Source organism: Mauremys reevesii, linkage group 13, assembly GCF_016161935.1.
Source record: "Mauremys reevesii isolate NIE-2019 linkage group 13, ASM1616193v1, whole genome shotgun sequence".
Classification (NCBI taxonomy): Eukaryota; Metazoa; Chordata; order Testudines; family Geoemydidae; genus Mauremys; species Mauremys reevesii.
In genome coordinates this window covers 44735913-44758852 of record NC_052635.1, presented here as the reverse complement: position 1 = coordinate 44758852, position 22940 = coordinate 44735913, and the positions used below count along the sequence as shown (strand labels likewise).

Below are 22940 nucleotides of genomic sequence, written 5' to 3'. Positions count from 1 at the left end.
TGTCTGTGCGCGCCTCCTAAGAACCTAAGCAATCCCTTAAATGCTTAAGGATGCCCTGCTTGTCACTCTGTTATTTGTCCGCCTTGCTGAAGGAGCAGTGGTGTTTCCTTGGCTGGATAACTAATGTCTTGTTTTTCCTCTCGGCTTTGGGGATCAATAGGACAGATCATGTAGCTACACGCCTCTGAGGCAATTAATAATAATGGCTTGGTGAGAGCAAACTGTCATTTGACAGGGGCCATTTGTCACCACCCCATCTGGTCTGCCCAGGCCCTGTTACGGGCTATAGATTTCCAGGCATCCACAACTGGTTTCTTTCAGAATGAGTTACAGTGAGGTGAGAGGTTTTACTTAAGTTCTGAAGTGGATGTTAGTTACAGTAACCCTGGTGTAACCAACAGTCTAGTGTTCTCATCCCTAAGGAGACTCTCTGCACATTAAAGCATGGAGGGCTTAAAATGTCCTGCAATGGGAAAAATCCGACCAACCCTGCCTGAAAGTGCACGATTATTATTTGTATTACTGTAGCACCGAGGTGCCCCCTGTCATGGCCGTGCACCCCATTACGCTAGGCACTGTACAAACACAGAACAAAAACAACCAGGTTTTTTCCCACCTTCCTCTGCAGTATCAAGCGCTGGTGGCCCCCCCACTTTTAGAGAATTTCCACCGCTACCGCTTCGGGGCAGGGTCTGTCTCTTGTTATGTCTATGTACAGTGCCTAGCACAATCACGGATGGGGCCACCAGATGCCTGTATAATAAAAATAATAGTTACATAGTTTTCCCCTTCTCCCAGCAAACTCCTTCTGAAGTCAATGAAAGTTTGGGTTGAGTAAGGAGAATATAAAAATGAAGGAGCTCAGGGTTTGGTCTATAGTGCAGTTGGCATGTTCCAAATGGAATCAACAATCTCTTTATGGATCCTGAACCCTCCACCCAGCCCTGCCCCTACTCCCCTCTCCATTGTGAGTTGCTGTGTCATCAGCTTCCTAAATCTGATTAACAGGAGCTGATCTTTCTCTCCTCACTGATCTGCTGGGTTCAGAATGTGACACCCACTAATTACATGCCACGAAGCTAAACTGGGTTATTTTCTCACTGACTTAATGGCAGCTCGTATTGTGCTTAAAAATGGTGAGATAATAGGAAAAGTCAAGAAAATCGCTGTATTAAGTCCATTGAATTTGATTGCTAACAGCAGGCAAAAGGAGGAACCAGAGGGAGCTAAACACACTCATGTGCAATACAGAAAATTAACCCTTATCTGTAAGACAGCCATTGCTCCTGGTGAGCAGTACCTGGGGTTCAGGTGAAATGTTTATGTAACCTGGGATGGAGGTTTGAGATTGGAGCCAAGAGTACTAGGCTTGGAAGAGTAATCTAGTGGCTAAGGCCCTGCATTGGGATGCAAGGTTCAATTCCTGGTTCAGTCACATCTTTGTGTGACTTTGGGCAACTCGTTTAATCTTCCTTGTGCCTCAGTTTCCCATTTATAAAACAGGGATCATAATAACTCCTTCATTGTTGGGAGGATAAATCCACAAATGACTGTAAGGTGCTTAAATACAACTGTGGTGAGAGCCATATGTAAAGATAGATTTAACGGGATGTCATGGATATTATTTTTTTGCGGAATGAGAGTTACTCATATCCTGTCTGGGTCATTGCTCCTTCTCTCTTCCACCCTGAGCTGTGGCTCTTACATCCCTCCTCCCGTTCATTTTCTATACCCTAACTAGTCTGGTTATTTTCAAACATTTTGGCTCTCTGGATAGATTTCATAATGTGTCTTTGCACGGTCATTTACACCTGTGCAAAGTGAGTGTGAAACATAATCACCGGTATGACTGAGTGGAGGAGTCTGACTTGGTAGCTTGTTACACCTTCTTTGCATGCAGTTTGCACAGGCATAAATGGGGACACAACGTGTAAGGCGGGGGAGAATTGGGATCTACAGGTGTCAATTTTTGCTGCACAGTGCAAAGCAGAAGAGAATTCAGGCCCATTTTGAAATAAGGCACAAGCAAAGTCAGGCCTGGCTTTCAGTTAAAATGTAGATTGACATCACCAGCTCTCAGGTTCACGGTCATCATACATTGTCATGCAAGGTTCTCCTTATGCGGAGTTTGCCTCTCTCTCTCTCTCTCATTTCTTTTCTGCATCAAAACCCAAGCCATTTCCTGATCATGGAATCCATCTATGGTGACCAGATGTCCTGATTTTATAGGGACAGTCCCGATTTTGGGTCTTTTTCTTATATAGTCTCCTATTACCCCCCACTCCCTGCCCCGATTTTTCATACTTGCTGTCTGGTCACCCTAAATCCATCAAAGGGTTAACATTCCGTGCCAAAACATCCTCAAACAATAGCTGAGGAAAGTGAGTGTGCACACAAATACATGCCTGTATTCACACCCTACGCACCATTGTAACAGTGGTGCTGGAACAATTTTTATAATGGGGGTGCTGCAAGCCATTCAACAAAACTGTAAAAGCTGTAAATGATGGAGACCACTTCAAGCCAGGGGGTGCTGCCGCACCCCTAGTTCCAGCACCTGTGCATTGTAATAATCTTTGAACAAAAATATACCACGTGAGATGTAATTTGGAAACTAATAGCATGCTGGTCAATGACATCCTGGTGAAAGGATTGTAGCAACATTTAATGTAAGTTATGAATTTTCCCAGTATGATGTTGCTAGCATATGTTCAAACCCAGGTAGCCCTGATTAGGCAGGATCGGTTAAGCAAGCCTTTCTTACACAAAGGGATGTGTGTTTACCTCAATTTACATATATTTAGTAAATAGGGTCCTTGAGACAGCAAGAGGGAGACAAGGCAAATCTGCATTTCAGCATGCGTGCGGGGGTGGGGGGGGGGGGGAAGAGGGAAAAGAAAGGGCATGGAGGGCACCTTCAGTACCAGACTCCATGTCACCTTCTTTGTGGTCTACTGGACAGTACATTAGCCTGGGACTTAGGAGACCCTGTTACTGGCTCTGCCAATAACCTGTCTGAGCCTCTGTTTCCTTCCCCACCCTATTGAGATTATAAACGCTGTGCAACAGGGACCATCTCTTGGTGTATCTGTGTATGGTTCTGGTCCCCATCTTGGCCACACGTCCATGTGTCTGCAGAAGGTATTGACAGTAAAATCTGGGCGTTCTGGAAGAGCTGTCACTACAGCTGGTTGAAAATTTTTAGACAGAAGAGTTTTCCCATTGGAAAATGCTTCTTTGATGGAATCAAAACATTCTGCGGGAATGTGTTGATTCTAGGGTGACCAGATGTCCCTGGGGATAAGGACAGTCCTGATTTTTGGGGCTTTTTCTTCTGTAGGCTCCTATTACCCCCCACCCACTGTCCCAATTTTTCCCACTTGCTGTCTGGTCACCCTAGTTGATTCTATTGAAACTTTGGTAGAAACCAGGTTTCCTGCCAGCCTATCCAGCTTCTCATGTTCCCACGCTGTCCAGGCAGATGTCACTCATTGAGTGATCCTCTCGAGGAGTACCCTGGCTTACAGCATCTCTGGAGATACACAAAATATTCAAACCAGCCAACCTTCCCATGAGCCTCCCAAACAATATGTGCCATTCCCTGTTACTCACATTTGCTCTTCCATCCCTTTCTAGTTATCACTTTTGTGACTCATTGTACCTGTTCAGAGAGTTGCTTAAGCCATAGTTTAATGGCTCTTGTTTTTTAGTTTAGCTGTTTTTTGTTTCTCAGAGTGTTGCTGTTTCCCTAAGCGATTTTATGGTGTTGTCATGATCTCTTCATTCCACAGAACTGAAACAGCCCATTATGGCTAAGTGCAGAACTTTTTATATAATGAAGGCAGGTCAATGTGAAGTGACACCAGCTAAAATAAAAGATTCAAAAGTGGAATGGCTTAAAGAAATAAGAGCAAGAGTGTCTTCCATTGTGAATTAAGCATTCTTTTGATGGGCCATTCAACTTGAATAGTTCCTTCACAATGTGCTGGCTAAACACCTCGTTGGTGTTTCCACGGGAGCAAACGTTTGAAATACAGGTACAGAGACAATACTCATAACTTCAAATACAAAAATGATATAGGCATACAAATAGCATAATCATATTCAGCAAATCATAACCTTTCCATAGACACCTTACTTGACATACTTTGTACAAGATTTGTTGCAATTATATAACAGTGGTGGCAACAATAATCTACATGGTCATATTTTAATCAGATAACGTCACAATGGGTTATAATTTCTTTGGCTTGTTTTCCCTTTTACTTATGATAACATAGCAAAACAACAAACTCTGGAGCTGCATATACTACTACTACTACTAAGTAACATTCCATCATAACTGAAACAATGATTCATCATAATAAAATAAAAAGCAGACTTGTAGTTCACAGGGAGGGAACCAGAAAACGGTGTGGATCGGAAGCAAACCCCGTGGGTTGGAAACAAATTGTCCCTTCTTGGTGCCAGTTTAAGGTCTCCAGTACATTAGTTTTCCTAGTTTGATCTGTAAAGGAGATGACAAAAATGACATTAATGGTGAAAAATAGTTTAATTTTCTTTCCTGTGCTACATGAATTGAATGAACTACTGCCCACGCTGCGGTGGTGTAAGTCAGTGCAGCTTTTGGCTCACTCTATATACTTGACCAGTGTTTCTCAATGGCTCGTCCACGGACCGGCACCGGACTCTCAGATCTCCCTGACACAGTTTAGGAAGGCAGCAAGCTGGTCTGGTATCAGAAAGGCTCAGAAACACTGTACTAGACCAAAGCATCCCGCTTAATGCTGATCTGTAAATCAGGTTGGCATTACCTAAACCTCATCTGTTTCCAGGTCACTCTCTCTAACATGTATGCCATGGTTTGGAAGGAGATGCATGCGGACTGTATGTGGTTTTCTCCAGGGCTGTGGGCAGCCATCCTATGTCACACGAAGTTCCTATTTGAGAAGCTGACAGGATCTGCTGCAGTTTAGCAATCCAGCCACCTTGTGCCAGCCCCAGGCGAGGCCTGATGGGGCGAGTCAGATCAAGCCTGGTAAAATCTCTGAGGAATGCAGGGAAGGCTTTTCAGAGCAGCTCTAATGAGAAGTGATTTTCCTGCCTGCGTCAGTTCAAAGAGGCCTGTTACATTTGCTAATGGTGAGAGAAGGCAGGTAATTCACGTGCAAGTTCCATTTGATTTTTTGGGGGCTTAGTGTTCTAATTTTGCATTGGCAGCAAATAGGAAAAAAGAAAATGTCCAGGCTTCTCCACAGTGTATAGCAGGGGCTCAGGTAGTGTGCACTCTGGAGATGTCACGCAGGGGGTGATTGTAGAGCTTAAATCAACATGCCAAACAAATGGGTGAGCCAGTGGGTTATGACAGCATCTTAGGATATGTCTACACTACCCCCCCCTGGATCGGCGGGTAGTGATCGAGCTATCAAGGATAGATTTATTGTATCTAGTGTAGACGCCATAAATGGATCCCCAATTGCTCTGCCATCGACTCCTGTACTCCACCGCGGCGAGAAGCGGAAGCGGAGTTGACGAGGGAGCGGCAGCAGCTGACCCCACACCGTGAGGATGTGAGGTAAGTCGACCTAAGATATGTCGACTTCAGTTACGTGATTCTTGTAGCTGAAGTTGTGTATCTTAGGACGGGGAAAATCGAAAATCGGCGCAATACGCAAATAGTGAATAACGAAGTGATCTATATATTATTATATCATGTCCTATCGTCTCCTGGCGGGATCGATCGATGTCTCCATGTTGACTGACTCCGCCGCGCTCGCTCGCTGGTGGAGTTACGGCTGGCGTCGAGTGGATCGACATATATATCGGCCTAGAGAAGAGATGATATAGATATCCCCGATCCGATTGCTCTACCGCGGCGCCGGGCGGGTAGTGAAGACGTGTCTTGGATCAATCCCCCCCCTCCAGTGCAGACCAGGCCTTATTGATTGTTCCAAATCGAAGCCACAATCCTCTCTTTTTGGCAGCATTTCCTCAGCAACCTGTAGCAATGCTGCAAACAAGATTATCTATCTATGGTGCTTATCAGGCTCCCATCACCACAGTATCTGAGAGAGCCTCACAATCTTTTCATGTGTTTATCTTCACAACATGCTGGTGAGGTAGGGAAGTATTAGCATTTCGCAGATGGGAATTGAGGCATGAAGAAACTAAGTGACTTGCCCATGGTTACACTGGAAGCTTGTAGCAGAGCAGGGATTTAAACATCCGTCTCTTGAGTTCCAGGCTAGCACCTTAACCACTGGACCATCCATCCTCTCTATAGGTTCAAGTGAACCCTTGTACCTACATCTTCGGCAGGGCCGGCTCCAGGCACCAGTGGAGGAAGCACGTGCCTGGGGCGGCACATGCTAAGGGGCGGCATTCCGGCCATTCTTGGGGCGGCACAGTCCAGGTGGCTTTTTTTTTTTTTTTGCTTGGGGTGGCAAAATTGGTAGAGCCGGCCCTGATCTTCAGCTGGCCTCCATTCGGGTGTGTACTAAATTTTTCGTGGACAAAGCTAGAGCAGAGTGGAGACTTACCAAAGAAAAATAAAATCTGCAAAGATCTGCTTGAATGAAAACCAGAATGTGCTTAGCCCATGCTCCTGTGCCTTCACATGTTTGCTTTCTGCAGATAGTTGAGAAAATGAATTTGCTGGCAGGGATGCAAAGAAGGCAAAGCAGAGGTGTCTATTTGCTTCTTCTTATGAGAATGGAACAAAGGAATCCTCGATGAAATAAAGAGGCCACAAGGCTTTAAAATGACAAAACCAAGGGTTAAGATTTTAAAGTAGCAATGGAAGCTGATGAGGAACCAGTCCAGGAACTGGGGCAAAGGCCTGATATCCTCACAGCAGCTTAAAGCACAGAGAAGGTAGGCAGCTGCATTCCGTGCCAACTGGAGCCTTTTGTGAGCTGAGGCTGTATTCGCAGCTGCGCCAGGGCCCAGCGTCCTGGCAGGTTGCAAGCACAAAAGTTTGCACTCAGGGTTCAATTGCAGGTGAAAATCCGAGCACTTGCCACCCTAGCTACTCGCTTTGTGCCTGCAGCTGCTAGTGCCAAAATGCGGGTGGAGATTGTGTGTGCAAAAGGAAGTCTGTCCTGGAAAGTCTTCCTGCCAATATAGGCAGTGATAAATAATGTGAGAAGACGGGTAAAGGAAACATGCAGGCTATAGAAACAGTGTTGCTTTTAAAGGGACTGATTTCCAGTTTTTTTTCATCAGGCATCAACAGCTCTTTAATTTGAGGTTTTACTGATTAACGGTGATGGCCCATGATTAAAATCCTAGCGTGCCAATTATCCACAATTGTTCGTAAATGTCCTCTTTTCTTCAGAGCTTTAATGACTGTTGATTGGAATATTTATTGAATACCACTTCTGCTGTGCCATGGCCAGCTTCATTTCCCTCTTAAGACATCTGCTAAACCAGTGCTTAGAGTGATTCCAGCCCAGCCAGCTTGTTTATTCGTTGTTCAGAGCTTGCTCGGCCTTCTCGTCCATTTCCTCGATTAATATTAAATATTTAAAGTAATTGAGTTTTCCCTGTTCTCTGACCCTCCCTTTTTGTTTAAACACACATTTTAAGCAAACCACAGATCCTGTAACAATGAAGCATTAGCTCAGAGAATTGAAAGCGGTGAGATATCAAGGTGCATTTGTCTGGACAATCACTGGGGTTTCAACAGGCAGATTACTCCCGTAATGGGCGTATTCAAAGCCCTTTATTTCAAGTTACTGCGGCATGACAACAAGCACACATCTCCAAAGCTCCACATCTCCAGTGTGGAATCTGACATCCCAACACATTAGGTAAATCTGGAAGTTGCAGCCAAAGTATGCCTGTGGATTCTGCCCTCAGTTGAACTGATGAAAATCAGGAGAGATGCAATTGCAGTCAATGGAGTTACCCCAGTGTGAAACAGGTGTTGGTGGGGCAGGCCCAAGGTACTATGGGAGAGACCCATCAGCATGTCAGACACATGGGTGCGCAGCGGTTTGACAAACCCATGAGTAGGGAGGGGGCTGCAAGCCTCAAAGGGATGTTTCTGGAAATCGTCAACTGCTGCCTTGGTTACCGCTGGGCAAAGCCATTGCTGGTGATGCTGGAGGTGGTTGACTAAACCAGTCATGCAACTGATCACAAGAGTTCTGTATTCCCTTCAAAGGAAACAACACTAATCCCTGTAATCTACTGCCAGTGACACATGGAATCCTGGTGCTCTCTTCTCGCTCTGGACTGTTCCCCTTGCTGGATGTCTCTCTGTTTGATCTCCTTCCTGGGTTGGGTTGATTATTAGATGACTGGTTCAGTTCATTGGTGGATGGCTACGAGTGGGATGAATGCTAAGAAAAATAAACCTGCAAACATTCACTCTCATTTATCTTGAAATTCTGCAGCCACCGTCCCCTCCCTCTCGTGTTTGCTTGCTACAGTTTGCTAAAGCAACGGGGATTTAGTCACTGCAAAGCCAAAGTCAAACTTGCGTTGCTCACACTCTAACTTACTCACTGTGTCAATGATTCCCTCTGCACCAGTTTGGGCGCTGGCTGGGGGGGGGGGGATAAAACTTGCCTTTTGCTGAAAAAAAAACCCCAAAAAACCTGTCCTCCCAAAAAAAAAAGACAACTCAGCTCTCAGCTCTTAGTGGGGTTGCGTCCTGCTTAGGGGAGAGCGTAAAGGGAGGAGAAGGGAGGGAGTGGAAGAGAACAGATCTGGGTACAGATCTGGGTACAGAAAGGCATCAGTTCCCCAATCAGATACTGTGAGCAAAGCACCATGAAACAGCCCCTAAACATGCAGAGGAGGGGGGAGAAGGGGACACTGCCTCCTGCCCCCTACAAATGTGTGAGGGGAAGCAGGCCGGTGAGGGCCTCTTTAGACTGGACTAATGGCTGCGTGACACCCCCCTCCCCGCAAGCCAACCCCCAAAGCCACTGGAGGGACAAGTGTTTTTCCAGGCTGCCTTAAGGACCGGAGTGGGGAGCTGCTGCCTTGGTAGAGTATGATGATGTACCGTAATCGATGGTCACAGCAGTGTTTGTCATGAGTTGGGAGGCTGTTCTCCTCCCTCCACCGTTACCAGGAATGGCTGGTAGGCAAATGCCAGCAGAGCAAAGCCAGGATTCCGACCCGGCCACTAATGAGCAGCCCTTTAATCTTCACCCTGCCAGGACCACTGAGCTGCCATCACAACCTGACTGGAGACTTCCTCATGGACGTTTGGTAAATGGCCCAGCACCACCTGATATGCCCAGACTACCTCTGCTCCTGCTTTTCCTGCCAGCTGAGGACTCCAGCACCCTGTCTTGCTGAGCCAGACACGCCCGTCTGCTCCAACACAGACCCAGGGTCTGAATTACTTGCCCCAAAGCTGCAGGCTTCACTGAAAGCAGCTACCAGAAGTGTTCTTATCTTTAACACTCAGATGCCCAACTCCCAATGGGATCTAGACCCACATAAATCCATTTTACCCTGTATAAAGCTTATACAGTGTAAACTCATAAATTGTTCACCCTCTATAACACTGATAGAGAGATATGCACAGGTGCCCCCCCCAGGTATTACAACACACTCTGGGTTAAGTAATAAGTAAAAAGTGATTTTATTAAATACAGAAAGTGGGATTTAAGTGGTTTCAAGTACTAACAGACAGAACAAAGTGAATTACCACGTGAAATAAAATAAAACATGAACATTTAAGCCTAATACAGTAATACAATTGAGTACAGATAAAATCTCACCCTGAGAGATGTTTCAATGAGTCTCTTTCACAGACTGGACACCTTCCTAGTCTGGGCACAATCCTCTCCCCTGGTACAGCTCTTGTTCCAGCTCAGGTGGTAGCTAGGGGATTCCTCATGATGGCTCCTCCTGCTTTGTTCTGTTCCACCCATTTATATAATCTTTTGCATAAGGCGGGAATCCTTTGTCCCTCTCTGGGTTCCCACCCCACCTTCTCACTGGAAAGACACCAGGTTAAAGTTGGATTCCAGTTCAGGTGGTATGATCACATGTCACTGCAAGATTTCATTGCCCACTTGCCAGCACACATGTATACAGGAAGACTTACAGGTAAAACACACCCATCTGCAGTCAATTGTCCTGGTTAATGGGAGTCATCAAGATTCCAAACCCCCATTAATGGCCCACCCTTTGCGTAATTAAAATAGGACCTCAGAGTTATATTTCATATTTCTAGTTTCAGATACAAGAGTGGTACATTTCTTCAAATAGGATAATCACACTCAGTAGATTATAAGCTTTGTTATGATACCTTACAAGAGACCTTTTGTATGAAGCATATTCGAGTTACATTAGCATATTTTTATAAAATCATATAGACTGCAACGTCACAGTACTGTGTACCAAGGCATCAGTTCCCCAGTCCTGGCTGGATTTGCAGCTGCTGGCTGAATTCATGCATTTCTAATAATCAACAAACTTTGTCCCAATGGGGAATAACGACTAGCTGGAAAACTTCCAAACCTTCAAATTGGGAGTATTCGCTGTAGGGATTTTAAGGCCAGAGGGACCACTAGGATCATCTCATCTGAGGTTGTGCATTACCCGGGCCTTAGAATTTTGCTGTGATACCCACACCAGGGGGGATTACTCTCCAGGACTATGTAAATCCATTCAACAAACTCCCTGCTGGGAACTGAAAGCCCTGTCTCCCATAGCAGAGGCAGGGATAGTCTCTGCTTGAACTGACGAGGAGAACTGAAAAATGACAGGTTGATTTAACTCTCCTAGGATTTGAACCTGGGTTTCTAGGGAGTTTCAGCATTTCTAGCCATCACCTCATGTCAGGTTTAGTTGAATCTGCGGGAGAAAGAGCAGGTGTGAGTTGGACAAGAAGGTTCTTAGAGGGCTGCAGTGGGAGAGGGTGGTTGGTCTTTAGAGTGGGCCCCAAGCATGTGTAGAATGAGCTGGAGAGAGGGAAGAAGTGGTAAGAGAGGGTTAGCCTTGGAGGGACAGTCCTCTCCCTCCAGCTGTCAGTCACTCCCTGATCTCTATATCTGTCCGTCCGCCCATCTCCATCCCTACACATCTCTCTCCTCCTTCGAATACCAAGCCCATAACTATGATATCTGAAAATTCTCTAGGATCCCTCTCACTCTGCTCAATATCAGCTGACCCTGCTCTCATCCCAGTGGCCCAGATCTTCCAGTATTCCCTGTGTCAGGTATCCCAAACTCAACCCACTGCCAAATCCTCCTTTCATCTCCCCAGAAGTCTGACTGGGAAGCTGCATGTCTGATATTGCAAAGGACTCATCACCCCAAACCCTTGTTGCTACAATATTCTCTGCTGCTGTTCTATTTAGGTTTGTATATCCTGCCCATCGCATGGTGTCTGAGACCATTATTTTTAAAAATCCTAACTGGGAGAGCCATGGTACATATGCGAGGGTGCAGAACCCCTCCCACTGGAGGAAGGGGTTAATAATTTTGTCCTGGAGACAGGGATTTAAATTGGCTCAGCCCCATGCCAAGCCTGAAGGCTCTGCAGCTGTAGTTCTAATCAGGATGCAGGATATAAAGGATTAGGAGTGAACTGCCCTGGCAGATCTGTGTGCGGAAGCACTTGCACAAAGCATGCTTGTATTATGCATGCCAGCGACACGGCTTTACTTCTGAAGTCAGCTTAGAAAACAAAAATGGGAACAGACGGTGTCACTCTCCTGGTGATTATCCTTGGTGCCAAAATCAGAATCAGGACAAGGCATGAATTTAAGTGGCACTAAAATATTCACCGCTCAGTACAGGGTGAAAAGGAGCTATTCTCTCTAAACAGGAGCGACTGCAATAAAGATGCAATTTGTAAGTCTACATAACTCTGGGAATGACACCGCCTGAAACATCCGCATGACAAATCTGTCCACTTTGAGGCAGGAATGTAAATATATAGAATACACTGATGTACAGTATTCTCATCCTCAGAGCGTTGCATCGGTTATTCTAGGCTGCCTGTTTTGGATCTATATTGTCTAAGCCGGCTTGTAACACTAATGAGCTGCCTTGAGTTGGCAGAAAAAAGTTTGCCCTGCCCCGATTTGCAAACATTTATTCAAAGGAAAAACCTCGACTCATTTGATGATCCCTTTAATTTGCGACAATCCCGGTTTTGTTTGTCACAGTGCTCAGGGAGGGTGAAATTGAGGGGCTGGCACAACCCAAAGCAGTATTTCAGTCCTGCTTACGCCCTCAAAATAAGACTCACGTGGTGCCCAGGCTGTGTGCTGTCCTTCTGTGCTAGGGTGAGAGAGTGTCCCAAATTCACATGTGAACATCTATCCAAGGTAATAGGGCATCCATGATTTCATGCAGCCATCTGGAAAGCTCTGTGTGAGAGACAGCCAGTCAGGGAGCTGAACAAATACCTTGCGATGTAGATGACAATCACACAGCCTCAGACCTAAATTACACATGGCAAATACCATAAGCAACAATGGTGGGACATAAATACTGAGCAATCTATGGGCTGAAATGAGTTTGCATTAGCCATAGGAAGGTCAGTCTGAATTTCTAGGTTCATAGATACTAAGGCCAGAAGGGTCCATTGTGAACATCTAGGCTGTATAACACAGGCCAGAGAACTGCCCCCAAACAATTCCTGGGGCAGAGCTTTTAGAAACCCAGCCAATCTTGATTAAACAGTTGCCAGTGATGGAGAATCCACCACGACCCTCGGTAAATTGTTCCAGTGGTTAATTACCCTCACCATTAAAAATGTGTGCCCTATTTCCTTCAACTTCCAGCTGTTGGATTGTGTTAGAGTCTACCTTTCCCTGCTAGTTTGAAGAGCCCATTATTAAATATTTGTTCCCCTTGTAGATACTTACAGGCTGTGATGAAGTCACCTCTGAACCTTCTCTTTGTTAGGTTCAAGAAGCTCAATCTATAACTTATCACTATAAGCCATGTTTTCTAGTCCTTCAATCATTCTTGTGTCTCTTCTCTGAATCCTTTCCAATTTATTAACATCCTTCTTGAATTGTGGGCATGAGACCTGGCCACAGGATTCCAGCAGCGGTCACACCAGTGCCAAAATACAGAGGTAAAATAACCTCTATACTCCTACTCAAGATTCCCTTGTTTGTGCATCCTGCTACAGCATCACACTGAGAGCTCATATTCAGCTGATCATCCACCACCATCTGCAAACCTTTTTCAGAGTCGCTGCTTCCCAGGGTAGAGTCCCCCACCCTGTAAGTATGGCCTATGTTCTTTGTTGCTAGATGTATACATTTATATTTAGCCGTATGAAAACACTTATTGTTTGCTTGCACCCAGTTTACCAAGCAATCCAGATTGCTCTGTATCAGTGACCTGTCCCCTTCATTATTTACCACTCCTACAAATATTGTATCATCCGCATACTTATTCAATGATGATTTGGTGTTTTCTTCAAGGTCATTGATAAAAATGTTAAATAGGGTAGGGCCAAGAATGACCCTTGTGGGACCCCACTGGAAACATACCTGCTGCATGTTGCTTTCCCATTTACAGTTATATTTTGAGAACTATCAGTTAGCCAGTTTTGAATCCATGTAATGTGTGCCATGTTAAGTTCCGGGTCAGGCTTGGTTCACATGACGCCGCTGTGCTGCTTGGGTGAGTTAAATTGGTATAACAGATTCTGTCACAAGAGTGAGCAAATCAGGTGTGCAAAGAGACTCTCAGTTTTGCTTGCAAGTATGAAAATCTGTGCATGGTTCTGATCCAAAGCCCAGTGAAATCAGTGGAAGTCTTTGCATTGGTCTTAGTAGGTTCAAGATGACATCCTCTGGACCACCTCCTAGAATATGCTGAGCACTCTGGTCCAGGTCCAGCAAAGCATGTAAGCACCATTGTGGGTGGACTGAGTTCTCTAACACCAACTCCCCAACACCCACGTCACTGTTGCACAGTTTTTCTGTATTCCCTTTTCCATCATTGCAGATGGTCTAGTTGGGTATCAGTAGGAGATTTCTCCTCACTAAAGAGCAACTCCTGTCTCCTGTTTGATTTCTGCTACAATCCTGTGTCTGTTGCATCACAGTCATTTCCATGGCAATGAGTGACCTGTCAGATTGCTGGCAGCACATTGTGACATTGCCAAAGGAATCAGGCAGAAAGGGTCATGGTGTTAATTCAGTGCCCCTCTCTCTTTAACCATTTTGTACAGGGCGGCCTGTGTTCCTCATTGCCATGCCCAGGTTAGCTCTTTCTTGGGTGCAAAAGCCTGTGCATGCAAACCTGCAGATATAAATGAAGGCCCTGGTCCTTCAAACTCATGCCCAGTCGGAGCCCACATAGGGGCCGGGACCCACTGGACTGGGGCCTTAAAGGCCTTTCTTGAAACTATGGCCCTACTTTTCTTTCATTTCTGACACTAACTGGATCCATCATGAATAGGGCTTGATGATGATCACATGGTTTACATTTGAGAACAGAATGGGATTTAAGAAACGACTGGAGAATACATGCTAAGAAGAAATAATTATTCAAAGATGAAGCAAAATTCGGACTGGGTTGGTCTGGCTGGCTGGAATACAAGAATTCCACTTTGTGAAAAATGTCCAGGTTTGGGGAATTGTTTTTGTTCCACATTGGAACAAAACTGAGACCTTTTGAAATCTGCCGTGAAAAAACACAAGCAAGATTGAGAGAGTTCGCTCCACCCCAGACTTGCCAATTGGTTGGGCACTCCTCTGGGATGTGAAAGAATAAGGTGCAGCTTGTTGCTCTGCCTGATTCAGAGCAGGAACTTGAATCTGGATCACATCCATCCCAGGTGAGTGCTCTAAGGAGTTGGCTATATTCTGCGCAGCTCTACTGTTGAGTCCTTTATTGATGGCGATATATATTTTGCTAAATACTCTCTGGGGCAGAGAATTTCAAGGAAAAAAAAAACTTCAAAATAATTCAAACAAATATTAAAATACAATGCAAATGAGTCTTTCATTTGGATCAACCCACTTTTAACTGGATTCTTATGCACTAGGAACTCCCCTATGAGAAACAGCTGTAGACGCCTGTTTTCTTTCACTAGCCAGTGCCACAGCTGAATACTAAAGGCAATACATGGGAGACCAGCATCCGTCCTGGCACTGGAGGGTAGGGAGAGGGAAAAGACAGAGGGAAGGCAGGAGGAAGAAATGGGTAGGGAGAGAGAGTGAGGTGAAAGACAGTCAGTGCTGGGAGATTGAAATGGTGAAGAATTCGTGTGGACTGCAATCATTGGCTGTTACGCGTGGTGAATGGATGCTGTTTTGAGGGCTGGTAACTGACTGTTCTGCTACTGTGATGTCTGCAGTCTGCTCCACCGCCTTGGGTACTGAGGGTAATTTCCAGCTCCATTTCTCCTTAGTTCGCCATGCCGCAGGGCGGTGATGATGAAAATGACTCATGTACCTTTTGCTGATTGTAATATGGATCATTTTGGTGCTGCTGAATGATGCTTTGCTGTCTGCAGAGGCCTCCCTGGAGGACAGAGAAGTGGGCAGCGGGACAATAAGGAGGGAGGCAGCAGCTTGGTGGTTTCCTTTTTGCACATTGTGAGAAAGATCCATTGAGGAGAAGGGTTGTGCTTTGGCTTATAAATAAAAACAAATACATGCCTGTCTCATAGAACTGGAAGGGACCTTGAAAAGTCATTGACTCTAGTCCCCTGCCTTTACTAGCAGGACCAAGTACTGCCCCTGATAGGTTCCCCACTGATCCCTAAGTGGCCCCCTTAAGGATTAAGCTCACAACCCTGGGTTTAGCAGGCCAATAAACCATTGAGCTAGCCTTCCCCCTTTGGCTTTATGGCACCTGGGAAGTAACTGGTGCAGGGGTCCTCCCACCATATCACCAAGGGCCTGGCAAATGGGAGTTGACTGCAGGTTGCTTTTGTATCTCTGCCACATTTGAACCTGGGCATTTTAATTCAATCAAGACATCTCTGGAGAGGGAGTGCCTGGGATTTTCCATTTGGCCTCACAGCTTGGTTTTGGTTCCGGCTGTCTGAACCCAGGGTTTTGTGCACGCTGGGTTGAAGGGGGGTGCCTAGCCTGTCAAAACACACCCCTGTTGCTAGTGAGCACGTGCAAACGTCTCGGCACATGATTGGTGAGCCTGTGCAGGGTGAGTGCTTATAGGCACTGGGGGCATGTTATTCACAGCCCCCCATGCCCTTTGCCCTCAGGCCCAGTGACTGGTTCTTTTCCCCAAATACACTGAATAAGGCCCATTTTAATGAGTATAAGCTGCTCATTAAAAGGTCCCCATCTCCCCCTCAGCTTTCACCCTTGGCATGGAGCAGGCACTTTTTGAGGGGCTTTCAATATCTGTCCAAACATGCAGCCACCCATTACATTGCCAGATGTCACGGGCTGGACAGGCATGTTTGGATGCAGGGCACATTGGGATGTGACAATGTGTGGAGGCCCCAGTATGCTCAGCTCCATACAAAGACAGGGTAAGTGTCAGATGAGCTTACGGTAAAATAGAGAAGGCAGCCAATGGAAGGAGACAGGAAGTAGTGTAACCCCCACCCTTTTTTACAAATGGGGAACTGTGCACAGAGAAGTTAAGTGACATGCCCAGGGTCACACAGGAAGTCACAGCGAGAACCTGAAATACAAGCCGGATCTCCTGAGTTCCAGTCCAGTGCCTCATCCAGCAGACCCAGCTGTCACTGTGCTCAGAGGAGGCTGACGTAGCGTGTTCTGGTTCAGGTACATTTCTCAGCCCCTTTCTCTCTTTCACCCCCTTGATTTTATAGAAAGCAGAACTGTGTCTTTTCCGGGTGGCTTACGCTGTTGCTGTGTTTGATCCTGTGCTGTATTTATGTGGCTGTTACAGCACATGTAATTGCATACAGTGAAACAGCTACTCACTGGATCAGTTCACACCGCCCCATTTGGAACTAGTTTTCCTGGTTGATTTTTGCTGTCAGCCCCCTTCTGTTCTTCACAATTGCAGCAATAATGAAAGTAGACCGGTGTGTTTACTGAACAGCTAATGTTGCCCAGATATTGGGACCGTGCTGCCATCTGGTCCATATGGAGTGATGAATAGACTCAGAAAAGCCAGCTTCCTCCTGTGAGGTGGGATATGGCGGTTTGCCTGGGTTCCTGCTGGCTGCTGATTGCTTTTGCTTCATCAGGACTGTTAGAGAGGTGATTAGCTCTTGCTTTCTCTCCACTGATCTTGCCTCCCATGCCTGATTTCTTGAGAAAATTCTGTTCTCTTGGGAAAGGGGGAAAAGGCTAGAACATGTTTTATGGAATATGATCAAATGATTAACACAACCCTGGGGCAGAAGGATGCAGGGCTGGGACTATGGTGGAATTTGAGGGCTAATTGAGCCATAATCTCAACATTAGTCATAAATATAGTCAGCCTTTCTTAAACCATCAAGTTACCACATGAGTGTCACCGACAGAGAAACAGCATGCCTTAGGCAGGTACTTTTAATATGGAGTGCCAGGACTCCTGATTCTCCAGAGCCGGTCATTTTCAGAGAACGTACAAGAATTGCCAGGGACACCATTACCTTTCCCCACTGGGATATCCCTCGGCTACCATTCTGGATGCTCGAGAACAGATTTTGAATGGCAAAAGGGGACCCACACTAGAAAATGGAAGTCTTGGTCTCTGTCAGAGCTGCTAAAGTCTTTGGAGGCAGAGCATATAGCAGATTAAAATGCTGAGCTGTCCAGAGCAGGGAACAGTTTGCAGAGAGTTTATTCTCTCTCTATTCTGTGTGTCAGATTTCCTGGAATTTTGTTTCTTAGTTGCATGTGTGCGTGTGACAGATACACCCAGAGAGGGTTATTTAAAAATATAATTTCAGGTCCTGATTCTCTGTTATGCTAAGGCTGTTCCATCTTTTCTTCTTCATTCACTGCAGGGTGGCTGACTTCAGTGGCAGCTGCTTATATTCTGCAATGAAAGAATAGAGTCCCAACACCTTGGAGCTTCAGGAACAACTATTCTTCCCTACCCAGTGTGTCAGTTTTTCTAGCCATATTTCATTCATCCTGAATGGCAGCAGAGTAGATAATTTGTTCCAGAGCTTGCAGAACTGAGGAAGTGGGATCACAGTCTCTGGCTTCCTGCTTCTGCATCGATACTGTTTCCTGTCTCCTTTCACTTTAACGACAGGTGATTGAGACAGGAGCATTGTCCTGGGTGGGGCTGGGAATAGGAACATACAGGGCATCATCATGCAATCAATGCTCATGCACAAGTCCATGGGATTTGGTCACATGCAGCTGCTGTTCATCCAGCCCCCTGGATTCTATCCTCAGCTTTGCACATTGACCATGGGTCAAATTTTCAAAAGCTCCAAAAGTCACTGAGGAAACTAAGTCCCATTTCCAAAAGTGACGCTAGAGCCTACGCCTCACTGATTTATTCTCCTTAGTCAATTAGGTGCTTCTGAAAATTTTACTCTGTGGCACTTATGATCACTTTATTAAGTGTCCACAAATTTGGCTGCCTTAATTTTGGGGTTCTCAACGTGAGACCTATCGGGGCCTGATTTTCATGAATACAAAGAACTTACATCTCCCAGTGGGCTCAAGTGGGGCACTAAAAATAAAGGACCTTTTTGAAAATCCAGGCCCTTAATTTTTCTCTGTCTCCGTTTTTTTCATCTCTAAAATGAGGCTGAGCCCCACCCCAGATGAGACTTTTAATATACTAGCTGGGTTTTAAACTCGTAATCTTTTTTAATGACAGCTCTTGTCTGGAGGCTACGGGAAATAACAATAACCAAGAACCTCTTGCATTTCTATGGCACTTTACAAACATTGCATATGCAATACTGGAATCACTTGATCTATGAGTGAAATGTGACATCTCCAGGGTAGAATTTGGCAGCTGTCTCACAGTGCACAACAACATTACAGAAAAGCTTGGGGGAAAAACAGCAGAAAAATACCTGATCCAAAACTGATTGTATATTACCGCCACTCAAGACTTTCAAGAGTGGCTTTTGATTAGATTGCTACATCTGAAATCTCTTAAGTAAGAAGGCCACTGACAGGGATATCTAGGATTCAATGTGAGAAGTAATCAGGGGACATATTCCATTCTGAGGCCTCGTCTCAGTCATGTCTAAGAAGTGATTCTCTGCTGAGCAGAAACAGCTGGTTTTCTAACAACAGCCACTGAAGGGCCCCTGTATCATCAGACTGCTGCTAGAAATGGTGGGCATTTGCCTATTATCATCGGTTTTGATGTATTTAAATGAGTTTTCTTATGTTCTGCCTTAGTTATTTCTGTGCCATTACTGGAATTCAGTAGGAGTTCTTGGACTCTGGCTTTATATCTCGGACAAAACATGATTGAGGGAGATAGATATAAATATAATACAGACATATTCCCATTCACCCTCACACAGATGCAATTATCAGCAAAGATACAGTGTGTAAAAGAAATTAGGTAGATCCAAGCAATGTCATAGAAATGCAGATCAGCTGTGTCCCGAGCTATTATTCTTGCTTCAAAACCTGTTCACCTAATCACCAGTGATAAAGACATTGCCCCCTGTGGTTGTCAGTGGACTTGTTTGTTTCTGCAACATGGCCATAAAATATATCATGGGCATGATTTTCAGAAGTGTTCACCATTGGCCTCAATCTGCTCCTACTGTGGTCAATGGTACCTGTAATATATAACCCAATATGTTGTCAACTTCTTGCACTTCCTGTCCTTAACAACAGAAAAACTACCACTGTGAGTTACCATAGCATGCAGAAATACAGCCAGACCATCACACAAAACCCAGGTTTTGCCTCTAGCAGTTAAGCTGTGGAAGAATGATAGTCACAGAGGCATGGATGGATGCTCCAGCCAGTCTACAATACATGAACCTTTTAAACATAAATCTTTAGGAAGAAACTCTGAGCCACCCTCCACTTTGAATGGCTGCATCCTCAGAAGATGAAATGCAGCCACTTTGTTTGCACACACAGTTTGCTTGGGCAAGTCGGGCAAATGGCTGCAGAGTTAGCTGGTTTGGTGGGAAAATGTGGGTTTTACTGAGCAAAGAGGGTTGCTGAGAATATGATTGAGGAGTTCACTTTGCATATGAAGGTTTATTTTGAGCATGTGTAGCTGGTGGGCAGGATCAGCTCTATGGCTGGACACCTAGAATGGTAAAGAGGCAGCTAAGGACCCTCCAGCAGTGTGCAGTCAACATTCAAAGCTGTGCACCTCTGGCTCCCTACCCTTTATATAGGGGGTGCCCTGGGGCTATGGCTGACATGCAGTGAAGGAGGGGTACCACACATGTTATGTCCCTGCATAAGTTCTATCCTGCTGTGCTTATTGTGCATCTTTGCTCAGAGAAGGCAGTGCTGAGTCTCGGGGAATGTATGCCACAATTACTGCCCAGTCCATCTGGTCCCCCCCTCAGAAAGAGGCTGCTCCTCCCTGGCTTGTGAAGCTCTGTCTGTAGCATACATATGGTATGTCCCTGAAGATTCCATGCCCCTCACCTCCCTTGCTGCTAGCCAGCGGGCTGCAGAACTTCTGCAAGGATCTCAGCGAGCCGTTACAACAGACTTGCTGGGCTGATTATCAATGCAGGTTGCTACAATCGTTTTTTTTAATCAACACAATGCAAAAATGGTCCTTGGTTGTGCCCAGGGTGGAGCTCAACAAGAACGTTGTTGTACGGCACTGGCAACTTGGACCATTTGAGACATTTTTCAGCCATTGCGTCAGGCGAAGATGTTAGGGCTGTATCCGTTCCAAACGTCAGCTTGTCCTTCATTGTACAAGAAAAATGATCTTTCCTCCTGGCTGTAAGGTTCAGCCCAGTATTATTTATTTATTTTCACAGCCTGGTTCTTGGCTGGCAAGGCAAAGCTGTTTGGAAAAAAAAAATGCTGTCAAGGCACTGACAGAAGCGCCAGCGTCAGTTGCACTGATCATCTGCGGGTTGCCCATAAATTACGCAACACATTTTTTTGGTGATTTTTTTCAAGGAACCCCCCTCTGCCTACTCTCCCCAGTAACCACAAACTCAAAGATCCACCCGCTCCCTAATACATGACATAATTGATGGCCAGTCCCTTGCTCCTGGTGATTACCAGGACGGATGTGATGTGGAGCTGTCCCGTTTCAGAGGCAGGCGAGCCGGGCAGTCGCCCTGGGCTCCAACTTCAACTTCCAGGGGCACTGTACTGTTGTGTCACACATCACTCTGCTTATTTTTTTTTGGCTTTGCTCTCCGATTGGTTGACTGCTTTTGCTCCGTTGATGATTGGTTGGCTGGTTTTGCTCCGTTGATGATTGGTTGGCTGGTTTTGCTCCGTTGATGATTGGTTGGCCTTTTTTTCTTTTTGGCTCAGCCACTGGTGTGGGGTGGGATCAAAAAATGTTATCTGCCCTGGCTGGCAAATGTGGAGCAATGGTCCCTTTCATTGCTTAGTCAAAAAGACTTGCTGGAAAAGCTCAGGAATGCATTGATTTCCAAAGCCAATGTGTTTTATTGAACGGCTGCTGTCTAGGTGGTGCGGTAGAAATGTTAGACTCCTTTCCAGGGTGGAGAGGTGGCTTCAAATTTGGCTTAGTTCACAAGGGTTTGGCGGTCTCTCAATTCAGTCCTCAGAGTCATTTTTACAACTCATAAATCTCCCAGAGTCTGACCTGAGGTGACTGAAGAGTTCAGAACTAGCCTGAGGAATGTTGCAGGTAACTAAGGATTGAGGTTTATTGGCAGAACTGCACATGGAAATTGAACTCAGGGTCTTCTGTTCCCAGGGTCACAGAATTGAGCCCAGATAATTCTTCTGGATACTCTTTGTTCTAATTGATTTAACCAAAAGAGAGACTCCTTTACGTGCCTGAAACTAGCAAAGACTCCATTCAGCTTTCTGGAGCCTTAGGGTATGTCTTCACTGCAGAGTTAACCTGGCTGATCCATCCCAAGGTCCGAGCAGCCCCATTAGCCTAGCCTGGGTGTGAGATCAAGGGAACTTAGGCTCATAAATATTTTTGAGGATCTGGGCCCAGTTGCCTGCACGTTCTTCTGATGGCATGTCAGTTCTGGGGTGGTGGATATAATGTGAGTAGGGAGAAGTTAAAAAATACAAACGGAAACAGCATGTTATTGGGCCAGTTCCTTGAATGGCACTAGTAATTGCGTCTGACTAGACTGTGGTGCTGTATTCCACTTCTCTTTTTCCTATTGCCTAGCTTTCTTTCTCCTTTCCTCACTAGCTCTCCAGCAAATGGAAGTTTTCTGAAACCACTGGCCAGCTTCTCCTCCTCCCAGGCTTCCATTCAATCTTTCCAGTCTTCTTGCAGCAGCATTGCTTCTTTCACCAGGATGCATGTTTTCACAGCTGAAACAACACAGGGCTATTGTGAAGGTGCAAAGTGCTAATTCAATGTGGCTTTTCATTCTGGAAACAGCAGAAGGCACTGTAAGTAATAGCGATGCCTCACAGAGTTGGAGTGACTGACAATTGCATCTCCCTGTGGGAGATCCGTGTAGGGTGCTGCAGACAACGGGAGGCTTTCCCATCCCTTCAGGAGCCGCAACCTGTGTTTTGCATGTTAAATTATGTTGCTGTGATTGAAAATGACATAGATATATGTTCTTATTTAGTGACACACTGTTTTAAATTACACACTTGATACAATCCAGCCGACTGACACCTTGAACGCAGCATTTCACGTTTGAAATGTCACATTTAGAACAATTACTCACATATTAGAAATTAATGTTTACGGATGGCAAAAGAGCTGCATGGCGACAGCTTGATAATTTGCAGCTCCCTTATAAATAAGTGCTTTGTATAAAAGAGTTAAGGGAGAGAAGATTGAGACACACTGAAAATGTGTCACCCTTTGCAACAGTTGTAGGGTGTAAACACCCAGGACCAGATTCAGCTCTCAGTTGCATAGGTGTAAATCTGGGGTAACTCCACTTAAAACAATAAATGA

At 45.4% G+C, this 22940-nt stretch overlaps 1 protein-coding gene and 1 long non-coding RNA gene across 2 annotated transcripts in view; one reads left to right on the top strand and one right to left on the bottom strand.

The window, feature by feature from the left end:
• Positions 1-12091: 12091 nt before the first annotated feature.
• LOC120381027 lies at positions 12092-14012 on the bottom strand. Its single transcript, XR_005587912.1, has 2 exons — positions 13487-14012; positions 12092-12346 (listed from the first exon to the last, which is right to left on the bottom strand). It is a non-coding gene; the product is annotated as an uncharacterized LOC120381027 (long non-coding RNA).
• A 147-nt stretch (positions 14013-14159) lies between these two features.
• The window catches only part of OPRL1 (opioid related nociceptin receptor 1), a 129047-nt gene continuing 120266 nt past the window's right edge, over positions 14160-22940 (top strand). The window contains exons 1-3 of the mRNA XM_039499045.1: positions 14160-14781; positions 17887-18140; positions 22212-22417. The gene's annotated coding sequence lies outside the window, so the exon portion shown is untranslated. The remainder of the gene's footprint in view (positions 14782-17886; positions 18141-22211; positions 22418-22940) is intronic.